At 33.5% G+C, this 8,778-nt stretch overlaps 1 protein-coding gene across 12 annotated transcripts in view; it reads left to right on the top strand.

Annotated features, from left to right (window-relative positions):
- Positions 1–3,925: 3,925 nt before the first annotated feature.
- Positions 3,926–8,778, top strand: part of LOC105219485 (calcium-dependent secretion activator) — a 70,137-nt gene continuing 65,284 nt past the window's right edge. For 4 of the 12 annotated variants that reach the window (XM_011195654.3, XM_029045081.2, XM_011195655.3 and 1 more), the window contains exon 1: positions 3,966–4,283. The gene's annotated coding sequence lies outside the window, so the exon portion shown is untranslated. Of the gene's footprint in view, positions 4,284–4,454; positions 4,604–8,105; positions 8,244–8,778 lie in introns of those variants that run through there. The other 8 variants (XM_029045082.2, XM_029045084.2, XM_011195653.3 and 5 more) reach the window with 5 other exon arrangements.

The raw sequence follows: 8,778 nt of genomic DNA, 5'->3' as shown, positions 1-8,778 counted from the left end.
AAAACATTCTAAATAACTGATTTTAGCAGGTGTCCACATTGGCGATATATCTCATCTCTGATAATGCCTAACAAAACGCTAGTAAATAAACTTGATATCCGTAAACGGACTACGACATCTATAAGAAGCCAGAGCGATTGTTTGAAATTTTGATTGTAAAAATATCATGCTCCAGTTACCATGTCAGAACGCCACTATTTTTTAACACCATACATTTTCAAATAATTTGCTTTTTTCAGTTAGCACAACGCTAAAAGAGATCCGTTGGGAAACAAACTAAATGAAGCCAAGAAGCAGCTATTTAAAAATGGATGCTACTTTCTCCATGATTAAAGGATTATTCTTTAAATATGGCTGACTTCGAAAAAGTATCGGTACAGTTTGACTACAGTATTTATCAAGTATCAGTTTTCGCGCAAGTATAAAAGCCAAGTGTTAGTTTATAAAAGTCTGACACAGTTTAGAGGCAAATGCAGGTTACGGGCTGGCTTCGTTAGTTTTTATTAAAGATCTAATTGGAAATGCATATACTTATTATTTTATTACGTGCATTCGTTTATACATATGTAAGTAAGCACATAATTTGTGAAAGCTCTATAGGCGGTCAATAAAATAAACAAAAAAGTTCCAGGTTATCAGTTTTCAAGGCACCAGCTGCCGAATAAGAGCCCTCAATATCTATGGTTGGCCTTTCACTGAAAATATCAGCGCAGAGGGCAACTTTTACTAATAATAAAGTGAGCTGGTTATAAAATTGGATAAAATCGGATCAAGGACACCACCCCTAGCCACTATATACATAACATAAAAACATGCAAATTTCTGTTGGGCTTTAACCGTTAGAGCAATATGTAAGTAAATTATCGTAAATTCAAAATTAAATGAATGAAATCCAAAAATGATAGAATACAAGACTACGCCATTCGTTTACAGTTAGCTTTTTTGGGTTTTAATTTCCTGTTAAGTGACCACCAAACACGCGAGCAAAACAAATAACGAAAGAAAAACTTGCAAATTGCTCGGTAGTACAAAACAATAAAGCCAAAACAAAGAGTTGAAGTCAAGATTAGTGTTTAATTAATGTTAATCTATACTAATATTATAAAGCTGAAGAGTTTGCTTGTTTGAACGCGCTAATCTCCGAAAGTACTGGTTCGAATTGAATAATTCTTTTTGTGTTGGATAGTCCATTTATCGAGGAAGGCTATAGGCTATATAGGAGAGAAGAAACAGTGGTAAATGTGTAAAAACGGGGGAAATTATTTATCTTTGAGGGCTTCCGTTCCTTGCGTTGCGAAAGCGGTTCAAGATACACAAAAGTTATGTATGAAAGAATTATTTCTCTTTTAATGATCTAAAAAAAAGTCCGTGAGTACCGTTTTTGTGATAACTAATAATTTCTAAAATTTCAATAAATTTTTTTTTTTTCTAATCTATCTATCCAAAAAAAATTGGAAAACTCGGGAAAGTGGTAACAGAGAATTCAGAATTGCAAATGGACGATAACATCTACAATGAAACATTGGTGTTGATTGAAGATTTGTGTTTGCTTATGAGCAAACTTTTGACTGAAATTCATATGCCAGCGCCAAATCGTCAAATCAGAAATGTACTGAATCATACATTGGAATGTGAGCGTGCATACGACAGAATAACTTTGGAACAACAACTTCAAGAAATGTTCCATTATTGAATGAGCAGCAAAAAAGTGCCTATGATGAATTGATGAAGACTGTCAATGATGGAAACAGTGGACTATTTTCTTGATGCGCTCGGCGGAACTGGCAACAATACGATCTCAAAATGGCATTGTGTTGGCTCTAGCATCTACTGGAATTGCTGCAACGCTACTCGAAGTTGGAAAAAAGGCACATTCGCTACTGAACCTTAAGTTAAACATGCAAATCAAACAAAAACCTGTTTGTAATTTCAAAGCAATCAGTTATGAAAGATCTGTGGAATAATAATTGTCGCTTTGGTGGCGTAGTGCTCCTATTATCAGGCGAATTTTGACAAACACTTCCTGTTATTTCGAAATCGACAGTGGCGGACGAATTGAACGCATCTCTCAAGTCATCGTATTTGCGGCGACTCGTGAAAACCATACGATTGACCATGAATATGCGAGTGTTCCTGCAACAAGATCTTCAAGGAATTGGAAATGGGCAAATTCCGGTTGATACTTCTAATGATTTGATACCAAATGCCAAATGCGATGTCGATGACTTAAATTATACGATTCGATGATGACTTAAATTATACAAGTCAAATTCCGAGAGATTTGTGTTCGTACAAATCGATCGAAAATGAAGTGTTGAAAATGAAGACGAAGCCGTGAATTAATCAGTGGAATTTTTAAATTCTCTGAATTTGCCTGAAAAGTCACCGCATCCTTTGCGTCTCAACGTTGGATTTGTCATTATAATGCGCCGAAACCGTGTAATTGAATCCGACTGATTATGACGCAGCTATCGAATAATGTAATAGTTGCAAGAATTTTGAAAGAGACAGAATGCTTGATTCCACGAATTCCTTTGAATTCCAACAGTTTGCCATTTCAGTTCAAACGTATTCAGTTTCCAGTGAGACTTGCATTTGCGATGAAATCAACTGGCCACAAAGACAATCGCTGGAAGTGTGTGGTATAAATCTGGAAATGTAATGTTTTGCACACGGCCTGCTATACGTGGAGTTCTCACCGAGTTGGAAAATCATTTCACATTTACGCACCGGTAGAAAAAAAAAACAAAAAGGTTGTTTATCAACCTGCGTTACATTGAAAAAATGTAGAAAAATCGCAAATAAATGCTTTTCAATACAATATCAATTCAACTTATTATTATTTTAAAAACAAATAATTTCACGCAGGGTAACGACTGCGGGATCAGCTAGTGTACTATAAAAGCAATCATCATTTTCGCAATAAAAGAAACTTTTGATGGAAAAATCGCAAACACACATTTTTTAATCATTCACTCATTTTTTATTTTATTCTTAAGTTGACGAAAAGTTAAAAATAGTTATTTAATATGATACATGTAATTTATTACATGTTCAATTTGTTTCACTGTTCATAGCATTTCAGTTTTCATTTGACAATTCTTCATGTTGCCTATTCCCATTCAGGGGTCCTGAGCACGTCACTATGTCGTAATCTTGTCTTCGATGGTTCTTGATGCAATCGGCGCACGAATTAACCCCATCCCTATTTATATGTATGTACATATATGTAGTGCACTTCATGCCATGGGTAATATATGGGCAATTTTATGAGAAAAGATTTGTAGTATATGTAAGTGGTGTGTTCAAAAAATAACGCGTATTGTAAAATTTAAAATTTCAGATTTATTTGGAGAGTTATACCTGCACCGGAAGTGCGATACAATTTTCAGCTGTATTCCGTGTTTACTTTTTCATTTTCAATTTCAAAAGACACTTCGTTGTTTGTTTTTAAATCTTGGCTAAAAATAAAGATAACCTTAAAGAGCCGTCGTTTACAAGCATATGAAAAATCACTGAAAGCTACAAAGCTCGCAAGAAGCGAATTGGCATAAGTGTATAAAACCGAATGTGGTCAATTTTAAAGACGACGACATTAATTTAGACGCATGAAAAATATTTAAAAAAAATACTGTTAGTTTTTGAACATATCACGTATTTACCAATTTAGTACTTTAGTTGGTTTACATACATTTGATATACTGCTGCTTGTTTGCATTTATATCGCATATACCTCAATAAATTTAAGCGAGAATATTTAAGTTAAGATTATATCATTCGGTTAAAAAAACGAATATTTGTAAATAATCTTAGAAAATCCGGAAATATTGTTTCCACCTTCAATTGGAAATACAGTTAATGGGATTTTCAACCTGGTACAACCTAAAAGTATGCAATGAACTCTGTAAACAAATTTGTAAAGTTGGCATCTCTATTTTCACGACGGTGAAAACATATTGTTAGCCATTTTAGATATATCAGTTTCTCCGTTAAGTCCTTCGTGTGTGCTTATAAATAAAATACGACGCATTTATTGAATCGAAAATATCCTTCAAATAATGTAATATTGTAGTGATCCTTATATGATTAAAAAAAAGTGCTGATGAACATATACTTTCAGTCAAACTCTTCATTTATATAAGGATCATGTGCATACAAGGAAACATAGTTTACGCAAAACTTACAAACACTAAGAGTTGATATTATTTTAAAATTTATTATTAAATGCATATTTACATGAGTTAAGTGTGGTATAGACAAATGTATCATTGCAAGTAAAGAAGGTAAGACACATGAAGCATTTTTTATTAAACTTAACTAAAAAAATTAACAAAAAATATATGAAAATAAGGGAGGGACTTCTTGCACATGCGCAAGAATTATAGTACTTTATTTCCCTAATGACCTCAGCAAAATTTTTCTGCCACCCAACAGGGCAGTAACTATGTTTGCATGAACGTACAAACATTTGTATAAAAGTTATATAAATTTAGCATATATTAACAAAACAAACGCGGGGAATGTGAAGCAACGGCTTCGAAATTGGCTAATGCCACGATAACTAACATAAACAATTAGCATGTGATTAACATTCGACTTTTTGGTAGTGGTTGTTAACGTCCTCATTAAGTATAGTAGTTACACATATTTATATACAGTGGAACTTCCATAACTCGAAGAGATCCATAACTCGAACTTTTGAATTGGCAATAGCGTTTAGAAATCAAATTTCATACAAATTTCCTTCCATAACTCAAACTTCTTTTACTCGAAATTCTCCATTACTCGAACTTTTGAATTGACAATAGCGTTTAGAAATCAAATTTCATAGAAATTTCCTTCCATAAATCGAACTTTTTGACCAGGGCATAATACAAAAAATAAAATTTTACTATCGATGCAGAATTTTAAAAGAATCCCTATATTCGTATATAGGCGGACAAAAAATATGATATTACACTTATGGATTTCATAAATCATCTAACAAAGGAATGGGATACAAACGTCAAGACCCAAACAATAGCAAAGTGCAACCAACAAAATTACAGAATACATGTTTTAACGTATGTATGTACATTAAACTTTTAGCGTAGTAAATAAATAAAACTGTGTATAAATCAACATTTTAAAGCTTTTTAAAAAATTTTATAATTTAATGAAAAATTCTATAACTCGAAGTCTCTCTTACTCGAAGTCTCTCTTACTCGAAGATTTTTTGTGGATTATGGAGATTCGAGTTAGAGAAGTTCCACTGTATATGCAGTCTATTTAACGAAGTAATTATGTCATTCCAAAATAAAATAAACTAATTAACATTTGTGTAAACGAACTATTTTATTGTAACGTTAATTGAAAAATGCTAATTCCGTGTACGGTTACATGTGAGCATAGACTAGTGTATGTACATACCCAGTGGAGAAATGCACTATTTCCCCGACAGCTTTCCACGTAATTGTGAAACCGTTTTTGTTAAAGGTAGTATTTTTATACTCTCGCAACAAATGTTTCTAAAGAGAGTATTATAGTTTTGTTCACATAACGGTTGTTTGTAACACCCAAAACTAAACGAGTTAGATATAGGGCTATATATACCAAAGTGATCAGGGTGAAGAGTGGAGTTCAAATCCGAATGTCTGTCTGTCCGTCCGTCCGTCCGTCTGTGCAAGCTGTAACTTGAGTAAAAATTAAGATATCTTGATGAAACTTGGCACACTTATTTCTTGGCACCATAGGAAGGTTGCTTTCGAAAATGAGCAAAATCGGACCACTGCCACGCCCACAAAATGGTGAAAACCGAAAACACATAAAGTGCCATAACTAAGCCATAAATAAAGCTATGGAAATAAAATTTGGTATGAAGGATCGTACTATTAATTGTCATATTTGGATGTAATTTTTTTAGGGAAGTGGGCGTGGCCCGCCCCCTACTAAGTTTTTTGTACATATCTCGCAAACCAATAGAGCTATATAAACCAAACTTTCTGCAGTCGTTTTTTTTAGCCACTTCCTAATACAGTCCAAAAATGAAAAAAATCGGAGCATAACCACGCCCACCTCCCATACAAAAGTTAGGTTGAAAATTACTAAAAGTGGGTTAACTCACTAACGAAAAACGTCAGAAACACTAAATTTCACATAAGAAATGGCAGATGAAGGCTGCACTCAGATTTTTTTACAAAATGGAAAATGGGCGTGGCGTCGCCCACTTATGGGTCAAAAACCATATCTCAGGAACTACTCGACCGATTTCAATGAAACTTGGTTTGTAATAGTTTCCTTACATCCCAATGATATGTTGTGAAAATAGGCCAAATCGCTTCACAACCACGCCTACTTCCTATATACCAGAACTTTGAAGACAATCTGAATCGTTTACTTTACGATATATAAAGTAAGTACTAGTGAAGATATCGGTACAGAACTTTGCACAAATACTATGTTAATAGTGTGGCAGCCCCATTCTAAAAATCGCCGAAATCGGACCATAGGTTTTTAAGGCCCCATATATCGAACACGAGGACCTCGGTGCTTCTAACCTAATATTATGGTTTCCAACTTTCAATGGTATGGTGTATGGTGTAGGTGCCGCATAAAATTGTGATTGGAGTCCAGCATGATAAACTAATTCTGGTTAGCAATCGTCACCACAAGGTCTAATTGAATTTCTTTATGCGACAAAAGTAACCAATTAAAAAATTCAGAATTATACAAATTAAAAGGGATATTTTATAGCTACATAATAAATCGCTCGTTGTTCAATCGAAATTATTATTAATTAAATATTTACATGATCAAATTTGAAATTATATTTTGTAAACTTCTTGGAACTAACCCGACATAACAGCAATCTTTTTTATACTCTCGTAATATGTTGCAAAGATAGTAAGTAGTTTTCTTCAAATAACTGAACTAAAAGATATAGAGTTATATATACCTAAGTGATGAGAGTATAGAGTAGATTTGAAATCGGGATCTCTGTCTGTCCGTCCGCCCACCTGTCTGATGAACCTGTAACTTGAGATACCTTAAGGGCACTTGGTACGCATATCCCTGCGCACCAGAAGAGGGTTGGACATATTTGAATGTAATATTTTTGGAAAAGGTGGCGTGGCATCTACAGTTGATAGATTTTTTGTACATATCTCGTAATCTAAAAATGGTTATTTCCTTAAGCCAATTCCTTATACTAGTCTAAAAATTAAGGAAATCGAATTATAACCACGCCCATTTATAAGTCAAAAACCATATTCCAGAAACTGATCGACCAATTTCAACGAAATTCGGTTCGTAACATTTCCTTGGCATTCTAATGCTATGGTTTGAAAATGGGTCAAATTAATTCACATCCACGTCTACTTCCCATATACCAGATTTTGAAGGTCAATCTGATTCGTTAACTTTACAAAATATAAGTTAAGCAGCAGTAAAGACAACGGAACAATCATCGAAACCGGACTATAAATTTTCAAGGCCCCAAATATTATTGCATATAATTACTGTCGCACAGTTCATTGGAAAATTATTGAAATCACCTATCTAAAATATCCAATATTGTATTTTTAAAATGGCGGGCAAAGGGTTATAGTTTGAAGTGTTCCAACTATTCCACTATAATCACCAATTGGGTACATACATTAGAGAGCTGTCAGAAACGTTTTTTGTAACCCTCTAAAGAGTATATAATGTAAAATCGAGCGAAAAATGAAAAAAAATATTAGAACAATAGCGAGCTTGTAAATATATCCGTTGATTTTCAAGAAAAAGTCAATCAGGCGACTAGTTGCCCTACTAGTTGTAAAGAATTTGTTTCTTACTAGTGGATTTCACTGGTTTATTCATCTGCTCACAATAACAAATACACACATATATATACAAATGTGTTACCAACGTATACATACCGAAATATTATAGGTCAAGGTGTTCGAATTAATTAAAGAAATTAAAAAAAAAATATTTTTTTGTCAAACCTAATAATACTTGCTAATTAACTAACTTGGTCCATACCACTTTACATCCGTTTCTCGCATTTGTATGAAAGTGGCGATATGAAAAAATAGAAACAACCGCCCCTAACTCCCACTGTGAATGAACTAGTTAACAGTAATGAATAAACAGGAAAGATTTTGCGTTTACTCAAAGCAAGAGAAAAGGTGGCGGAAAAGAAAAACAAAATCAAATATTAGTAGGGTTAAAAAATTACAGCACTGTTGAGATTGGAATGTGAATGTGGAAGTGTAAAAAAGGTCGGTGTATTATTTTTATACTCACGCCAATATAACTATGCGTCGAATTGAAAGAATGAATTGAATAAAAAATGTGTAAATATGTGTCCTATTACTAAATCGGTAATATAATAATATATGGTTGTCTGTGTGAACGGTATAACAGTAAAAGTAACACAACGATATAACGGAAAATATTTTAAAAATAAATATATTACAAACTAGTAACTATTAGAACACATCCTAAGACTTCATCTTGAACGAAAAGTTACTGTTCCATTTGCAAGTGTGTGTGAATTTAAACATTCGATCATTATGTACATACTATAGTACGTATAGAGGTTTATACGATGCATTTTGATATAAAATATATAGAGAAAACGTTACGAACTTTAATACTATTTCTTCCAATAGAAAGAGATTCACTCCACAATCAACTGTAATTCTGTTGGAAGTGCTTCACGCACAGTCCGTACTGTGTGTTAATGGAGGACTCTCACAACGCAGTATCGTCTTATAGACCACAGGAATACTGCTGTAATCCCGAGTTCGAGTA

Source organism: Zeugodacus cucurbitae, chromosome X, assembly GCF_028554725.1.
Source record: "Zeugodacus cucurbitae isolate PBARC_wt_2022May chromosome X, idZeuCucr1.2, whole genome shotgun sequence".
NCBI lineage: Eukaryota > Metazoa > Arthropoda > Insecta > Diptera > Tephritidae > Zeugodacus > Zeugodacus cucurbitae.
Note: the sequence above shows the minus strand (reverse complement) of the source record. Positions and strands in the feature narration are given on the sequence as shown.